Raw genomic sequence first — 19695 nt, forward strand, 5'->3', positions numbered from 1 at the left:
CTGTATATCTCTGCATGACTTGATTACATTTAGGTCAAAATCTATTAAAACTCTAGTAGATTAAATAGATTGGCCTGGGGCATGATCAGATCTTAGATCCGCCCCTGGCACCGAGATCTCAACCATACTAACGTTTACGGGACACACTAGCGACTGACGTGATATATCTCAGCATCATAGATCTTGGTGCCAAGTGTGTGAGCATGGGTTTGTTTCGTTCTGCGCGCATGTGTATGTAATGTAGCGTGCGGCACGCTGCTAACCATGAGACTAGAGATGACAATGGAGAATTCTCCGTCGAGGGTTGAGCCCCCATACCCATCCCTACGGGGGAGAAGAATCCTCGTTCCCATCCCCGCGAAGTGTAGCGGAGAGGATTTTCCCCCATCCCCATCCCCGTCCCCGAGCGGGGGATTTTGTCCCTGCGGGAATCCCCGTACCCAGTTATGCATGCAACTGAGAGATTATATCGAAACAAAAACTTGAAGTTGAAGGTTAGAATAAAACTACATGCAGTCCTCGAACAAAGTCGTTTTCTCTGCACAACAAACTTAACTAAACAAACACGACTCCTTTTTCTCTAGCTGAAATTACTGCTATGCTTACAATAGCGCTTGGGGCAAACCAAATATATAAGCACAGAACTACAGCTTTTAGAAGAAAAAACACTTTAGAATTCAAAGTTTCAAACTCACGTGCGGCTGCTCTGGCCTCCACGCATAAGTCAAGGCACCGAGACATATTATCTCGGCGTCGTGGTCTATGTCACTGAGCAAAGGGTTTAAAAACATTATTATATCGTCTAGAGAGCTAAATATGATTTTTTTTCTCTAAAAATGCTAAATTGCAAAAAAAAACGGTCACCGCATTTCTTGTGTTCTATAATTTTTTCTCGTTCAGTGAATGTTTCGGTTGGTCCCCGTCGTTTTTCGTAATTTTTTTCATGAAATTTTTTTTGTCCTGTCTTTGATCTATATTTGTATTTTTTGCTAGCAAGTGTCATCGGAAGAATTTTAATAAGCTATTTACTCACTATAGCTATTCTAGATCTTTCTAACGTGGTGTCACGTAGAACAACTGATGTAGTGTGACGTACTCATGTTAGCTAAAACTGCTTAAGAGGTAAATTAGATGTTTTCAATTTTTTAGGAGAGCATAAAAATTTATTTTTTCAGTGGGTGGGAGTGATTGTAAACATATCTTTCCTAATTGTCAAATGCTTGTTTGGGTACATAGGGATTAAACGGGGAAACCTTCAATCGTCATGCATCCAAATAAGTTCTAACTGTAGAGATTTTGATGAAAAATTATCTTTCTACAACTTCTTTAATTGTTTGTCTAAATATAGTTATTTTTATTTATAATTTTTTGTTAGCCAAAGATAAAAAACAAGAATGACTCTATAAAATACAAATGAGATATAGAAAATCTGTTAGACAATAAAAAGATGTAGAAAATTTTTATATAAAATTTCTATCTCTACTATATTAAAACATTAATTTCAACGGTGATCATCTTTTTACAAATAACCCCTCACATCTATTTCGAATTAACCCGCAACCAACCTCCACGCCGGCGTTAAAAAGTGGTTCAAGAGGTGGGGTTTGAACCCACAGTGCCGGGTCATTTGGTTAAATCAGCGTAAAATGTTAAAAAGTGGTTCAAGAGGTGGGGTTTGAACCCATAGCCTGATAGAAGAAGGGTGAAAGACACTGGTTGAAGCCATCTAACCAGTAGAACATCATGCTCAGATGTTTTTAATATTGAATATATATATGTATATACGATTATTTGTAAAATAAAAAAAATAATTGTGATAGGCCGGGCAAGCACTATGGGTCAAGGCTACGACCCAAACACGGCATGGCGCCCGTGCCGGGCTAGCCCAGACACTACTAAATGGGCCGTGCCTCGGGCAGGCCCACCAAACACGGTTCATTTGGTCATCTATACCTCCACATCATAATGATGGTCCTTGACTCAATTATCGCCACCTCATTCGCCATCCTACTTCTTTTTTCTCTTCCCTCATGCCTCCGCCTCCGCTCCACCCTATTCTCGGCAGAGGGCGTGGGAGCATGTGCCTCCTCCCCGTATTCGTCCGACACCAGTCCTGACACCGACTCGCGCAGTGGCTATTGTACGTCCACGAGGACGTTTCACAGCATGCGCGCACCATCGTTTTCGTCGTCGTCGGACGTCTCGTTCGCCTTCCCGCCCTTCGCCCTGTTCTTTCTCCCTGACTTGCTGCGTCCGCCCACGGTCGTAGCCACGAGCCGACCGACGCTCGTCGACGTGGGTACGAGGCGAGTCGGTCTTGCTCTTAGCCTTTCTCCATGTGTGCCACCGAGGAGGACACGGTGGCACCTGCCATGCTTTGGTTATCTTGGCGATGAGGAGTCCAGGTCTGAGATATTGGACAACCAAGGCCCATAGTGCGACAGCAGTCGGCATATGCTATGAAGTTGGTGGTGTTGTTGTGTTGCATCGGTGAGTCCAGGGTTAGGAAGGCACTCGCATTCTCTCGCCCTTCTTGGACTGACGCCTGGTGCGGGTGCCTCTCGGTTTGGAGCTGCTTCGGTTGGGCTTCTTTCTCGCTTGCGTGCTCTCTCCCTATATGTATCTAGCAGTATACTACTTATGTCGCCTCCAGGTGACAGGTCTTCGTCGTGTCCTTCTTCGGCAATTATTGGGGGCCTTCCTCTTCCGAAGGTCCTAAAAAACATGACTAATATGTTTTTTAGTGTAACACAGACTGATACAGGAGGCTTCGACTTCGGGATGAAATCATGCATGATATGGAACAGGATGAACGGGCGCCGAAGCTGTGGCCGAAAAAGCATTGGCTTAGCACAACGACGAAGGTGGAAGATGGAACCGACCTAAAGGATAAAAGACTACTTAACCCTTGACAGCTTGTCTTATTGCTAGCAGTAAAAATTGGGGGCATGAATGTAATCTTGTTCGGACTGCGTCCCGTGCCTATAAATAGATGAACAGTAACACTATACTGTTCAGGCTACACTGTAATAGCTCTCGCATCACTCTCACGTTCACGCCTTCCGACAAGCCGAAGGTATCAATAAAATATGAATATTATGAGTATTTATTCATGGTTATGAAATGAGAATGTAAACAATTTATCGATTTATCATCATTATTTACATTCTTATGTGTTACATGTGTGTCGGAGAGGAAATCTCTGGCCGGGTGGCGGAGTGCACCCGCCCTAAATCCTAAGATGAGGAGGGTTCTAAGCGTTTTGCTTGTTAGTTGGAAACTGGGAGGAAACACAAGAACACACAAGGATTTAGAGTGGTTCGGGCCGACGGAGTGTAACACCCTACTCCACTGTGTGATGTATTGCTTGAGAGCTTGTACGAACTTGTGAGCGTCTGAGTGAGCCTAAGATTGGATCTGTCTTGTAACGCCGCATGCCTCCCCTTTTATAGCTGAAGGGGGGCATGCACAAAGGTACTGAACCCCGATATGTGGGCCCAGAGACATAATGAATATAGCGCTTGGAGCTACAAATGTTCGCTGCTGGGGCAATCTTCTTGTGCCCTGACATCCGAGATCTGCATATCCTCGGCGTGCAGGGGAAGCTTCTTGTAGAAGGGGTGGTGAGCACAGTACGCCGCACGGGCACGGGCGCACTGTTTGTCAACAGACTGGTCAGGCGCGCCGTCTGCTGGATGACCCTGACGTCGTCTGCCAGCGGATTGGACAGGACGCATTAAATGCTGAGAAGGCACGTCGTCCGTCAGCGTGGTGGCAGGCGGCGCGTCCTCTCTGCAATAATTGCAGAGGCTGCGCGGGCTTAGGGGCCTTTCGTTAGGCTCGGCCCGTTGGCTTATGTCACGGGCCACAAGCCACGCGGCAGCAACGGGTCTCCACCTGAGTGGGGAGTGTAGGGCAAGGCCTAGACACGTGCCAGAACCGGACCCTTACTCATGCCGGGGTCCTCCCCATCCCAGGACCTTGCCAAGGCCCGGACCTTACTCGGAGGGACCCGGGGCCTACCCGAGGGACCCGGCATGCCTTCTTGGGAGCTCCGGACTTATACGTACAGAGGTCTGGTGTCCCTTTATGGAGGTCCGGACCCAATGATGCATCCTGGGATGTATTATCTTTCCTTGCCACGTGGTGCCCTTATACCTGCACATGTAGTGGGGTCGGGTGCCGTTCTTCGTGTGGTCTGAAGGTGTCGTACGTGTACAACGTCTTCATGCTGTAGAAGAGGGTACCCCTGATTCAGGGTACCGACAATGTTCCTTCATTAACATTTATTTATTGAAATGATGAAGGCATGTCCTTCGTGACCTTAGAAACTAAGCTAGCATTTTCACTTCTAAGGCTAGAAATTGAATCATGACAAATGCTAAGCTCCTTTGATAAGTTTTCACATTTTTCTACTTCCTGAGCATAAGCATTTTTCAATTTAAATTTTTTGTTTTCTTTAATTAGGAAGTCCTCTTGGCTGTCCAAGAGTTCATCCTTCTCATTAATTGCTTCAATTAATTCATTTAATTTTTTCTTTTGGTCCATGCTAAGGTTGGCAAAGGGAGACATTAGATTATTTTCACTATCACTAGAGCTACCCTCATCACTAGATGTTGTGTATTTAGGGGTGGCTCTAGATTGTACCTTCTTCTTTTTGCCGTCCTTAGCCATGAGACACTTGTGGCCGACGTTGGGGAAGAGGAGGCCCTTGTTGACGGTGATGTTGGTGGCGTCCTCTTCGGAGGAGGAGTCGGTGGAGCTCTCATCGGAGTCTCATTCCTGACATATGTGGGCATCTCCGCCCTTCTTCTTGTAGTACATCTTCTTCTCCTTCTTCTTCCCCTTCTTGTCGTCGACCCTGTCACTTTCACTAGAGATAGGACATTTAGCAATAAAGTGACCGGACTTACCACACCGGTAGCACACCTTCTTGGAGTGGGATTTGTAGTTCTTTCCCCTCCTTTGCTTGAGGATTTGGTGGAAGCTCTTGATGATGAGCGCCATCTCCTCGTTGTCAAGCTTGGAGGCGTCGATTGGAAGCCTACTTGGTGTAGACTCCTTCTTCTCTTCCATCGCTTTGAATGCGACGGGTTGCACCTCGAGTGTGGAGGTGGCGCCTTGCTCCAAGTTGACGATGTGTTTGGAGTCTTTGATCATTATCTCAAAGCTCACAAACTTGCCAATCACTTCCTCAGGAGACATTAGTTTATATCTAGGATCCCCACATATTAATTGAACTTGAGTAGGATTATGAAATACGAGGGATCTAAGAATAACCTTGACCATCTCATGGTCATCCCACTTGGTGCTCCCGAGGTTGCGCACTTGGTTCACCATGGTTTTTAGCCGGTTGTACATTGCTTGCGGCTCTTCTCCTTTGTTGAGGACGAAACGACTGAGCTCCCCCTCGATCGTCTTCTGCTTGGTGATCTTGGTCACCTCGTCCCCTTCGTGCGCGGTTTTGAGGACGTCCCAAATTTCTTTGGCGCTCTTTAACCCTTGGACCTTGTTATACTCCTCTCGACACAAGGAGGCAAGGAGTATAGACGTGGCTTGGGAGTTAAAGTGCCTAATTTGGGCGGCCTCGTCTGAGTCATAGTCATTGTCCCCAACTTGAGGTACCTGCGCTCCATACTCAACAATATCCCAAATACTTTCGTGGAGTGAGGTTAGATGGTGCCTCATTTTATCACTCCACATACAATAATCCTCACCATCAAAATATGGTGGTTTGCCTAGGGGTACAGAAAGTAATGGAGCACGCTTTGAAATACGGGGATAGCGAAGAGGCATCTTACTATACTTCTTGCGCTCATGGCGCTTTGGAGCGACGGATGACTTGGAGCTTGATGTGGAGGGTGAGGAAGAGTAGGTCTCGAGTAGACCACCTTTTTCATCTTCTTCTTCTTGTCACCTTTCCGATGCGACTTGATGGAGGAAGAGGATTCCTCCTTGTGTTTGTTGTCGAACTCCCGCGGGAGAGTGCTCCTCGAGGTTGTGGACTTGTCTCCGGTCATAATTTCCCTTGGCGTGATCTCCCGACATCACTTCGAGTTGTTAGACTCTAATGAAGCACCGGGCTCTGATACCAATTGAAAGTCACCTAGAGGGGGGTGAATAGGCGAAACCTGAAATTTACAACTTTAAACACGCACTAAGGTCGGGGGTTAGCGTTAGAGTTAAATTCAAGTCGGAAAGAGAGGGAAAACAAATCAACCAAGAAATAAGGCGAGTGAACATGGTGATTTGTTTTACCGAGGTTCAGTTCCAAATAACCTAGTCCCACGTTGAGGAGGTCACAAAGACCGGGTCTATTCCAACCCTTTCCCTCTCTCAAACGGTCAGTTAGACCGAGTGACACTTCTTCCTTAATCTCACGGGTCACTAAGACCCGGCAAGGACCACCACACACTTGGTGTCTCTTGCCTTGCTTACAAAGCACTTGAGAATAAGAATGTGAAAAGAAGAAAGGCAATCCAAGCGACAAGAACTCAAATGAACACAAAAATCTCTCTCTCACAAGCCACTAAGTGTTTGGAGTGAATTTGGGACTCGGAGAGGATTTGATCTTTTGTATTGTGTCTTGGAGTGAATGCTAGAGCTCTTGTATTGAATGTGATCTTCAGAAAACTTGGATGCTTGAAGTTGTGGTGGTTGGGGGTATTTATAGCCCCCAACCACCAAGGTAGCCGTTGGGGAAGCTGCTGACGATGGGCGCACCGGACAGTCCGGTGCGCCACCGGCCAGGTACTGTGTGCTGTCCGGTGCGCCGCCACGTCACCCAACCGTTAGGGTTCGGAGCTCGGGCGACCATTGGAACTTTGTCCTCTTGCGGCACCAGACAGTCCGGTGCCCTCTGACTTCGCAGCGCTGACTTCTGCGCGGCACTGTTGCTCACTGTAGCTCCTGTCAGAGTCGACCGTTGCGCGAGTTAGCCGCTGCTCCGCTAGCACACCGGACAGTCCGGTGAATTATAGCGGAGCGGGCCTACGTTTTCCCGAGAGTGGCTGCTTCGGAATTGTACGGGCATGGTGCACCGGGCGCCAGTCCACAGCACACTCAGGTTCTTTGCTCCGGTTCAATTTTAGTCCCTAACTTGAATCTTTTATTGGTTTGTGTTGAACCTTAATTATGCACCTGTAATACATGAGTTCTAGAGCAACCTAGTTAGTCCATATGTTTTTGTTGGACATTCAACCACCAAAATTAATTGTAGGAAAAGGTTAACCCTATTTCCCTTTCACTTGACCCTTTCAGGTAAGGTAATCTCTCCCTAGCTTTCCTAATTACTTGGCCAAGGGTGTCCCATTCCACCCTTGTGGTAGCACTGTTTTCCCGTGTGGTTCTCCATGTTCCAATTAACACAAAAATCTTATCATGAACAATAAATAATCATCAGTAATAATAAAGAATGATCATGTGTCAAATTTATCTCAACATCCAAAACCATATATAGCAATAGCAAGACTACCCAAAAAGTTCAGTGTTGATCAAGGCCATAGTGGTTAAGCCTAGGGTGACCTATTGGGTCCCATCAAAATTAAGCCTAATCATGCCATAGTGATTATAGAGAACATTATTGGGTAAATAAAAGTGGTCAAGGGCACAACTTGCCTTCAACGAGCTCCTCCTCAGAATTATCCACCTGTTGAACACCAGGGTCCTCAGTGGTTTGCTCGTCTACTCGCAACAATACGAACAAACATGGTACAAGAGAAATTAACATCACACTAAACATGAGATCATACTGCATAATAATATTCTAGCATCGTAACGAGATCGTAGGAACAAGAATCACTGAATTCGGTGTTACGATTGTCGAGTTATGATTTTACGAAGTTATTAAGTGGGTGATACAGATTAAGGCAAATGAATAATTTTAGTCTATGTTTCATGGATAAATAGAGTTACCAGTTGATAAACAATATTAATACAAAATTATTGCAACTAGAATGGACTAAAAAGGAATTAAAATATATTACTTATGAATTTAGCAAGTTATTGAAATTATTTTTTATACAAAAATTCATTTTCTACATTATTGCCATCAGCTTATCTGTTTCTTGGTTGCGCACATAATTACCAGAAAGCTCTGGGTTAAATTTGTAAATCTAAGGGTTTAAACTCATATACTCCCTAACCTGGATGGACGGCGGGTTAGTTATCATATTTTTCGGGGTCCCTTATGTAAAAAGTACACGGTGAAGTACGCGTGATCCATGCGGATCCGACCGATCCACCCTCAACGGCCCAGATCACACCGCGAACCGGTATGAACACGCGAGAGCAGGATTCCGATCCAACGATCCACAAGCTTGCCTTACTCTCGTCCGCACACCTGCTGATCACCGGCCGAGATGAATCACGACTTGGGTCTCATATATACAGGCGTGGACTGCCACCCAGTGCTAGGCACGCGTAACAACCCAAGCGGCAGCGGTGGCTTCGCCCGGTGGTTTTGGCATCAGCTGCGACCAGAGGTGGATGGTTGCCCGACCCGTGGGACCCATGTGGCGGTGAGCAAACGAGATAGAGCCCGCCCAGGTGACACTGGCACATGGGCCCGGTTGGTCGGCGCAGGTGGGTAGTGTGGGCTGGTGGTTTGAGCACTAAGTGGGCCGAGAACGAGAATTCAGCCCATGAGCGTGGTGTTTCTCTTCATTCCCGTTTTCTTTTTCCAAATTGAAAACTTCAATTCAAATTTAAATTCCTGTCTTGAATTTCCAAAATTCCAATCTTAATTGTACTTTCATTTTTTCCGTAATATTATTATTCATTATTGTTGGGGGCCTTCGGCTTACGAAGGTCCTCAAAAACAGGATTTAACAGTATTTCTGGAGTATAATGTGTGAACAGGTATCTTCGGACTCGAGTCGGTATCACAGTAGGAGAAGCCCAAAATAATACGAAGGTTGATACAGCGCCGAAGATGTGAGCGGGAAAGCTTCGGCGTGGTAGCAGAAAATGAAACCGACTTAAAGATGAAAAGGCTATTCAGACCTCGGTGGATTACTATAGAATTATTACCAAATGTAAAGGGCATGAATGTAATTTTGTATGGGCTGTGTCCCGTGCCTATAAATAGGTGCGTACTGTTCACGCTGATTTGGCATTTGCTTTTGCGTCACACCTGTGCTTTCATCTCCTTCCAAGCTGAAGGTACATTTGTAATTCGATGTCATTTCTGTTTCTTCATAATAATAATGCAAAAATAAGTTGATAATAATATATAATTGTCTATGTTATCCTTTATATTCCTTATGATTCATTCTTCGTCATCGTATGTTGTGGTTATGAAGGTACGTCCTTCATAACCTTCGTCCGAAAATCATTATATCCTAAGGGAAATAATGCTTCGAAGGACGAAGAACTTTACCGATTAACATTTTTTGTGTTGCCTTGTTCTTAACTCATAGCATTTGAGAACAAGTCCCCAACATTGGCGCCCACCTCCGGTGAACTCACTTCCACTCTTTGAGTTTTTGAACACCTTCGGCGATCATAAACCTTCGCTATGGCGCCGAAGAAAGCTTCAGCAACTGGGGCTGCAGCTCTGCAACCGCTGGACCACAATCAGGAGACTGTCTCCCTTCGGGAGGCCCGAAGCCAGAAAAGGAAGGCTGTTAGCCCGACACCGCCAGAGGATGAGATAGACCAAGAAATCAGAGACATGGAGATGCTTCATCAACAGGTGCAGAGGAAGAAGGAAAAGATGGCCAGGCTAGCTGAACTGCAAAGGCAGATAGACGAAGCCTCTGAAGAAGTTCGTCATCTTACTCAGGATGAGCAACACCGAAGGCCTCAGCACCAAGACCTTCATCAGGAGGGTTTCCTCAACGAAGATGACTGGTATGACAATTTCCATCATGGGAATTTTGTTTTTGATGATGCTTCTCCTCTGTCCGCTGAGCTGCAGGCTACACCTTGGCCTCCGTCCTACAAGCCGCCTCAGCTTCCCATATTCGATGGCCACTCAGACCCGAAGCAGTTTTTGATGAGCTACGAAGCAACAGTATCTTCGTATGGTGGCAATGCTGCAGTCATGGCCAAATCTTTTGTTATGGCTGTCAGGAGTGTTGCTCAAACCTGGTATTCCTCCCTTCGACCAGGAACGATCACTTCATGGCAAAAGCTGAAGGACTTGTTGTTAACCAGCTTCCAAGGGTTTCAGACGAAGCCGGTCACTGCTCAAGCTCTATTCTAGTGCACCCAGGATCACGAAGAATACCTTCAGGCGTACGTCCGGAGGTTCTTGCGTTTGAGGGCACATGCACCAACAGTGCCCAACGAAATTGTCATTGAGGCCATGATCAAGGGGCTTCGGCCAGGACCTTCAGCTCAGTACTTCGCTAGGAAGCCTCCTCAAACTTTGGAGAAGCTGCTCCAGAAGATGGACGAGTATATTCGGGCCGATAATGATTTTCGTCAAAGAAGGGAGGAGGCTTTCAGGTTTTCTGAAATGACCAGGGGCTTCGGAGGAAGATTCTATCCGAGGCACGTTAGGTCAATCCATAACTCTACTCAAAATGATGATAAGGGGAGCCAGCAGCAAAGGCCACAGTGCTCCTCACAGGCTTCGGGGCAACAGCAAGGCTCCTTCCGACCACCAGCTCCAAGAGGCAGAGGCGCCAGGGGCTTCGGCGGAAGATTTGGAGATCAACCAAGAAGAATTTTTTGCTTGTTCTGTGGTGAGAACAAGGGCCATACCACCAGGATGTGCCATGTTACCATCCAGAAGCAAAAGGAAATAGCCGAAGCTACGGCACAACAGGCTCAGCCGAAGCAGGTCATGCACACTGCTTCGTATCATTCGCCTTACATCCCAGAATATGTAGGCAACCACCCTGCAGTTTCTGTTGCTTCGGCGAGTCAACCTCAAGCTTCCTGGCAACAGCCTCCGCCTCCACCACCGCTGCAACAAGGCCAACAGCCAGAAGGGAGCCAATACGCTCCACACCAAAGGGACTTCAGAGAACAGTCCGAAGCTCGCACAGTCAACAGCACTGTGCCAGAGTCGAAGCACATCTATTGACAAATATCCTACCTTGACAGCAGTCTTTTTCATTCAGTTTTATTTTCTGTGTAATAAAGGACATTTTTCAAATTTCATGTAATAGTTTAGTTGTTTGCCACAAGGAAAATATATTTTCTTCACAGGCTTAAGTCATTGAAGCTTAAAGATTTGTGATAACAAGGAGGACCTTCGAATTATCAAAAAAAATCTTCGAAGCAACAAAAAGTCGTTCTAAGGAACGCAGAGTAAGTTTGCTGAAGTCACAAAAAGCCGTTCCAAAGCGAACGCAGTGTAAGTTTTCTGCTCCAAAGTCGTTCCAAAGGGAATGCAGAGCTTACAGCGAAAAGTCAACGCTGATACCGCCTAAGTAAAAGGCGAAGCGCGAAAAGTCAACGCGAATACCGCTGAAAGTAAAAGGCGAAGAAGCTCCTAAGGGAGGCTTACAGCGAAAAATAAACGCTGATTCCGCTGAAGTAAAAGGCGAAGAAGCTCCTAAGGGAGGCTTATAGCAAAAAGTCAACGCTGATTCAAAAAGATTATGTGTTTTATCGCAGGGATGTGTGTGTATCTTCGGAATAAACACCATCTTACATAACATAACATCATCGCATCATTTCGCATAGCATAAGCATCATACATCATGCTGCATATGGCACAAGAGGGGGGCACAATGTCGATCTTCAGAAGAATGTTTTGGAAAAGGGGGAAAATCATGCTAAGTCGCAAGGAGATACACTATTGATCTTCAGAAGTATAGCTTCGGAAAATATCTTCACGAAGCTTGGATATTATTCATCAAAACACTACGGATATTGTTGTGACAAATAAAAAGTCTTCTTCACGAAGCATGAAAAGAAGGGAAGGTGTTTTTTTTCGTCAAAGACTCAAAAACGGTACGTATGTAAAATTTCATGCATCGTAAAGAATTGAACAATAAAAACAGGTATATTATATTCAGGGTTATAAGATGTTACACATGTTACATTTCAGAAGTTTTTACAATAGTACTTAATCTTCTCTCAGAACAACTTCCGCAGCCTCGTTCAGGAGCCGATTAACAACTTCATCCATGATAGCTTCAGCCATCTTTTTAATTTCGTCGTCTCCTTTCGGGTGAGGGCCCGGAGAAGCTTTAGTAGGATCTGAAGGAGGACAGGATACGGCTACATTGCTATTACAAATTGCGAACGAAGTTTAAAACCAAAAATTACAATACAATAAAAACCATTAGTTAATACCTATTTGCCCTTCGGGCTCTGCGCTCTTCTCAGCAGCCTCAGCCACTTCTCTAGCATCGTGAATGCCCTTCTCGCTTTTTTGGATAATTTCTCGAGCCATTTCTCGACCACCATTATCCCAGACATCGGTGAAAAATTTTCCACCAACCATGCTAGCTTCGGCTGAAGGATCTCTCGCATCTTCGATGGACAAGGTAGCTTCGGATTGCGCTAAAATCTTTACATGTTCGCAGCCCTTTTTCTCCAAAATGGTGGCAATCCCCCTGGCACCCGAGAAAGCACATATGTCTCCGCGGCTATTTAAAATTTCCTCGAAGGCCTCAGCTTCGTGATTAATCCATTCGATGGGACCTTCGGGGTTGCCTCTTGTAAAGTTTTCTTCACTCGAGAATGCGCCGACGCTGGCGAAGCTAGCTTTCAACTTCTTAACACACTCCATAGATTTGCTATAGCATCTTTTCTTGGACGAACGAAGCTCTTCAACAGTTCCCTCTAAATGATTTGCCCATTGGTCGCTAAGTTCTCGCTTCGTTTCTTCAAGTATGCGTTCCTCTTTGGCTCTGGCCAGTTGTTTTCGAAGATCTTCAATTTCACGCTTCTGAGCCTCAGCTTAACCTTTAAAAGTAGCTTCGTCTTCTTTTATTCTATTTATCAATGAATGTAATATTTTATCTTTTTCGAGACCTTCGTTCCTCAGTTCAATTACTTCGGAACGAAGGTTGCTCAGGGCTATAGCGCACCCTTCGTCTTTGGCATCTTTTTGGGCCCTGAGGGCATTGCTAAGTATAAGGCCCTGCAAAGAAAAATGTGTGTGCGTCAATATATTGAAGCAAATGAAAAATTTTGATCTCAACAAAAAATACAAAGATCTCATTTTTTGCACCTTTAAGCTATTGTATGCCAGGCTGTCGGCTAGTTCGTTTTTCGACAGCACCGAGAGCCCGTCTTCTAGTGTTGGGAATCCGAAGCTCTTGCCCATCTCCCGACAGACAGAAATCTCCTTGCTGTTAGGGAGACAATACAAAAAGTCTTCTTCTCCACTGCCATTGAATATTAACGCCCCCTTTGGATACTTCAGTTTTTGGGCGTAAAGCTGGGCCTCTTGCTTCTCTTTTTCTGATAATTTTTTCCCCGAAGCATGACGAACAATATAATCAAGGACTTTGGGAGATGCTTCGGGGGCAACAGCACTGATTTCTTCAACAAGAATTGGCTCCGTTATTTTTTCTTCCTCGGTTTCCAAGGATTTTACCTTCGTAGGCTCTCAGGGCCCAGCTTCAGCTTCAGTTTCTTGCTCTGGAGCCTTAGTATCAGATATTTCAGTTTTCGCTTCAGAAGTTGCAACAGTCTTCTTCGGAGTTGTGCTTGAGGATTTAATTGTTTCCAGAACATCTAACACATTGACCATTCTCTTTCTTTTCGGAGTCACCGCTGGCCCTTTTTGATTTTTTATTGTCTCAACATTTGCTGAAGGACTTAAAACTTCTGATATTTTTGATCCCTCGGTTGATCCTTTTACTTCTTACATTTTTTCTGTCGATGGCGCTTCGGCCATCTCTTTGGTTTCTAGTAACAAAATCTTTGGTTCTTCCAATTCTATTCTTGTTGGCGCTTCGGCCATTTATGCGACTTCTGGCAGCAAGGTTGGCTTGGTTGGCTTTTCAGCTTCGGTGGCCGAAGAGGTCTCTCCGGTGAACTCAGGCACCGAGGCTGGTTCAATATAGCGTGGCCGATGTGTGAGGACCTTTATCCTTTTTCTTTTCGGTGCTGGCTCACTAGGAGCAGTTGCAGCTTCTTCTTTCGCAGAGGTTGTGCTTTTTCTTTTCTGCCCTCGAATGGGATAACGATAGTCAGGGTAGACGAACCCGATTGCGTCAAACACTCGGTTCAGTCTTTTCTTTTTTTGGCCTCCGAAGGCTGCTGACAATGCAGTATCTTCGGCCTTCGAGTAAGCCCCAAGCAGTTCATCACTTAAATTTTCAATGCTTTTTAGCCAGTCATCATCTGGCTCAACGAATTTATCTCCGAACTTGAAAGTATACTTCAGCCTGATAAGTCCACCTTCGTCAGCCTCCTTTATGGTTTCTTGCGACATTTCCCATTTTTCCGCGAGCGGCCATACTCTGAAGGCAATATGCTCTTGTACCAAATCTCTCGTTCCAATAAAAGAACAAATAACACCGAAGGCTCTCTGGCATTCTTCGACAGCTTCATTCATTTCAACCTTCGGCCTCCGCAGGCCGAAGCTTTGCCAAATAGGGCGCATAATTATACCTTTGATATCTTCCCGTACTTTCAGGTCATTCTTCACATAAAACCATTCTATCATCCAGTCGCCGGGCCATCTCTTCCGAAAGGTTGGCACGGGACAGCTTGACCCAGACCGAAAAACGAAACTGTAGCAGCCAAAATTATTGTGATATTGTTCCTTACCCCAAGGTTTTGTCTCGTATGATAATTCGTGTATATTGCAGAAACTTTTCGCATCAGGTTCCAGACCTTGGCTTCTCACGGCCCACACGAAGATATTCAGCCTTATGATTGCTTCGGGGGTAAGTTGGTGAAGATAGACTTCGAATATTTTCAGCACCTCTACGACAAAGTTGCTCAGGGGAAATCTAAGTCCAGCTTTCAAAAAGCTTCGGTACACTACGACTTCATTTTCTTCAGGGTTTGGACAAGTCTTTTCTCCTTCGTCGGCCCTCACAATGGACAAGTCCCGGAAATACCTTCCTCTCATGTTGACAAGATGATTTTCTTTGATACTTGATTTGTCGAAAACCGCATGGCTTGGTCGCCAAGGGCGATCTTCGGAGTCTTCACCACCACTATCCACATCATAATTGTCGCTGTCATCAGTATCTTCAGACAAACCTTCTAAAATCTCTTTGGTGATTTTTTCTGTATTGGTCTTCGACATTGCTATAAGAAACCCCAGATTCTTCTCTTCAGAGAGACTCAGCTTCATCTCGGCAGCAGCCTTCTTATCTTCAGACATCTTCGGAAACACTAAAAAACTGTTTTCAATGCCGAAGCTTCAAAACTTAAAAAGCTAAGCAAATCTTGGTGCGCAAGAGCTAAAAATTGAGTGAGCGAGAGCAGATGGCAAGAGAGCGTGCAAAATGAGCTTGCGGTATGATCTTATTTATACGCCCAGTGCGTTGAAAATTGAAAGACCCCGCCTGTCAGTGAATGTTGCTATTCTAGCAAAGGGAAGGTGTTTTTTCGGACCTTCGGCTTAAAGCCTTCGTCCATGTCGCAATCTAAATTTATTATTTTAACAAATTAATATTGCGAGGGGCTACTGTTGGGGGCCTTCGGCTTACGAAGGTCCTCAAAAACAGGATTTAACAGTATTTCTGGAGTATAATGTGTGAACAGGTATCTTCGGACTCGAGTCGGTATCACAGTAGGAGAAGCCCAAAATAATACGAAGGTTGATACAGCGCCGAAGATGTGAGCGGGAAAGCTTCGGCGTGGTAGCAGAAAATGAAACCGACTTAAAGATGAAAAGGCTATTCAGACCTCGGTGGATTACTATAGAATTATTACCAAATGTAAAGGGCATGGATGTAATTTTGTATGGGCTGTGTCTCGTGCCTATAAATAGGTGAACAGTACCCCCGTACTGTTCACGCTGATTTGGCATTTGCTTTTGCGTCACACCTGTACTTTCATCTCCTTCCAAGCTGAAGGTACATTTGTAATTCGATGTCATTTCTGTTTCTTCATAATAATAATGCAAAAATAAGTTGATAATAATATATAATTGTCTATGTTATCCTTTATATTCCTTATGATTCATTCTTCGTCATCGTATGCTGTGGTTATGAAGGTACGTCCTTCATAACCTTCGTCCGAAAATCATTATATCCTAAGGGAAATAATGCTTCGAAGGACGAAGAACTTTACCGATTAACATTTTTTGTGTTGCCTTGTTCTTAACTCATAGCATTTGAGAACAAGTCCCCAACAATTATCATTATTATTGTCATTATTATTATTATTATTATTAAATGCACAAACAATTAAATTCCAATATGATGCACTATTTTCTTTATTTAATATAATTGATGCAAAAATGAGAAAATTAGCATAACTAGTCAAATAAACCTTTTATATTTTCTCAATTCATGTGCATTCTATTCCTCCCAATATTTGGGTATTACACTTTCCTGCTAGTACTTTTTGAAAATCAAGAACAACAGTCTTTGGCTTGATTTGCGTAGACATGAGTACACGCTTTTGTTGCATCGATGACTTATGTTTTGGTTAAGTGGCACCATTAGCCCCCTGCTCTGTGAGGTTGGACGCAGGGAAAATGCATGCAAGAAAAAGTTATCTATGGGTGCAAGAGTAATGGACCAGGGTGGGGCTCTATACCTCTGTGGAAGCAGTGATTGTCCTCAGTCATATTTTCTGCCCACATCATGATCTTGCTTCTGTTTTCTTCGATTTATTACTCGCTCAGTATTTATCGAGTATAATCGTGTTCTAAAATATTTTTAGAAGCGAAATGAGGAGACTGAAACATCTGAATGTTTTTATGTGGAGAAAACACGTATAGTCTTCAAAGTTCTCTGATTGCTTCATGTTCAATCTTTTCTTGGCCCACACCCTTTCATGTGAATTAAATCAACATGTAGCGACTGCAAAGTAAACGAGGAATCTATACCATCTTTTACTGTGATGTTGATAATTAACGGATGGTCTTCAAAGTTCTGTGATTGCTTTATTTATGTACCTTGTACCTATGTTATTCAAATGATGTTTGTCTAGTGCAGCAGTATTCTATTTTCTTTAACTATGGCATTTGAATACTGGTACCACTTATGCTTGAGTTTGAACTGTAGTATTTAGTCGCTGAGAAACAACATGAAGAGGTCTTGTGATCTGAAGATATCATATGATGTTGATACATACATTCACTACAGTAAACGAAACAACTTCCGATGGCCAAAGCCGTCGGACATAAGCTGTAAACCGTCGGACGTAGCTTATGTCCGACGGCTTTGGGTTATCTCCGACGGTCTCTAGCCGTCGGACATAAGGAGTCGGAAATAGTGTTATGTCCGACGGCAGCCGTCGGACATAACTTATCTCCGATGGCCGCAACCACCCGTCAGAGATAGTGACTGCCGCAACCACCCGTCAGAGATAGTGACTGCAATCGTTTTACCGGTCGACTGGTGGGACCCACAACTGTTATGTCCGACGGCCTGGCGTCAGCCGTCGGACATAACGGTATCTTATGTTTGACGGCTGACGCCAGTCCATCAGACATAACAAATTTTAGAAATTACACAAAATTCAGTTTTTTAAAAAATCTGACATTTACAAAAACAAAACATATTTCATGCAGATATACACATTCACAATCACAAATATACTCACATAAGTATTCACAATCACAAATATACTCACATAAGTATTCACATTCACAAATTTAACATAATGACATATAGTTCCAAATGGTTGCAACAAGTGTTTTACATCAACATATAGGTCCAAAATCAAAACTGACATTGTTCGATGGATAGTCTTTCACATGAATAGTAATAGTTCCAATTTAAACACATTTGATGAACTATCACTCATATCCATCGCCTGGTTGGTTCGAGTTATAGCCACTTCCTCCGGCTGGACTCTGCGTGTTGAAAAAGTTGTTCACCCAAGAATGTGATGCGTCGTCTTAGCCAAGCGCACATGTCCATCGCCGCCGTAGTTGTGGAACGACTCAGTCCACGGTTTCCCCTGTTCCTTTCGGAAATGGCACGAAACTCAGGGGAAGCCAACCATCTGCACAAGGCCCGATAACCCTCTGATCAGGTGGCCATCCACGGCACCGACACCTACATGAATTTTTTTCAATAAAGCAAATACATGGTATCGTGCGATATGAGATGCAACAACTTGTTTACCTCAAGGTATTGCTCCTTCGTAAGGTAAATTGATGACCACTCGGCCTTGGTATTTGGCATCGGTCGATCATCAGCACTTGCTTTGTACCATGCCTTTATAGCCTGAATTCGTGCATAGTACATTGCATCTGCAAGAACATCGTTCGCGTTATACTCAAACACGTAACGAGCGTTCATATCATATGATCCATCGTCCGGCAACTTGTACCGTTTCTGCAAAAAAATAGTGTTATCATAAAAGCAACCATATATGGGATAACTAAATTAGTATAAATAATTCATACCCATAATGCATCCCAAACTAGTGCCTGTGTGTTGCCAAGCATTCTACAGACACCATAGCGATAATGCTCCCAAGTGGTGGCGGGGACAGACTCGCCACTAGGCAAAGTCACAAGACCAGGGCAGTGCAGACGAACAAGATTACCATGGACCATGCTCACCTGCCAGTAGTGTCATGTGCCTGTGAACGAGTCGTTGATCCAAGTCCTGCAAACAGAAAACAATGTAGAAATGAAAACATAAATTTCAATAACAATTAAGCAAAGATATGTCACTCACTTTCCACTAGACTTTATCAAAACCTGAGATTCGAGTGGAAGCTCTGGAGGTGGTCCAACAAAATGCAGCTTCCTCGTTCTCCTAACTCGAGAAGTTCCAGACCCAGCTGCAGAATCACCACCAGCCCCAGAATCCATGCCTGAAGAATACCCACCAGCATCATCTCTAGCATCATCTCCCACATCATCTTCATCATCATCTCTCGCATGATCATCTACCACTGGTTCCTCGATTTCAGCATCCTATGAAACAAGTAACTTACATCATACAATATTAAGTAACTCAAATAATGTAAATTAACAACTAACTTACATCATGTGGAGGCAAATGTTCTGTCATCGCTCTGCGTCTTCTCATGGTAGAACCTATGCCCTGAAAAACTGAATCCTCACCCCTCGAGCTGCTCCTCGAGCTGCTCCTCGAGCTACTCCTCGTCCCAAGCAAACTACGAGCAATAGAGCTCATTTTCTTTGACATCCTATTTTAACAAAAACAAGTTAGTACACAAATCGACAATAAAATAATGAAACAAATGAAAAATATATATATATTATTCAATAAAATCATGATCCATACTGGTCAATTGTAATTTGATTATGTTTACTTGATTATTTAAGTAAATCACCCCTATATCTACAGGAAAGAATAAGTAAATGACGTAGTTCAACTAATAAACTACCACTAAGTAAACTAAAACAATGTCACGAGTTCAACTAATAAACTACCACAATAATATATACGAAATAACATATAATATATACGAAATAACATTGTCACGAGTGCCAAATTATATAAAATAACCTTATTTCCGAGGGCATAATAAAAACCCTCGAAAATTAAAAGTTTAAATTATCTAAACACCACTAAGTAAACTAAAACAAATTAAATTTATTACATAATCAAATTCTGGCCGTCGGACATAACAAGCTAAACAATATTAAACATACAAAAAATTTAA

General features: G+C 44.0%; 2 non-coding genes across 2 annotated transcripts; both read left to right on the forward strand.

The window, feature by feature from the left end:
* The first annotated feature begins 16765 nt into the window (after window positions 1-16765).
* On the forward strand, window positions 16766-16844 carry LOC111591387 (small nucleolar RNA R160). The gene has a single exon (XR_004858023.1). It is a non-coding gene; the product is annotated as a small nucleolar RNA R160 (small nucleolar RNA).
* Window positions 16845-16910: 66 nt separating this feature from the next.
* Window positions 16911-16987, forward strand: LOC111591404 (small nucleolar RNA R160). The gene has a single exon (XR_004858038.1). It is a non-coding gene; the product is annotated as a small nucleolar RNA R160 (small nucleolar RNA).
* The last annotated feature ends 2708 nt before the right edge of the window (window positions 16988-19695 follow it).

Source organism: Zea mays, chromosome 4 (assembly GCF_902167145.1).
Source record: "Zea mays cultivar B73 chromosome 4, Zm-B73-REFERENCE-NAM-5.0, whole genome shotgun sequence".
In the NCBI taxonomy this organism is placed as follows: domain Eukaryota; kingdom Viridiplantae; phylum Streptophyta; class Magnoliopsida; order Poales; family Poaceae; genus Zea; species Zea mays.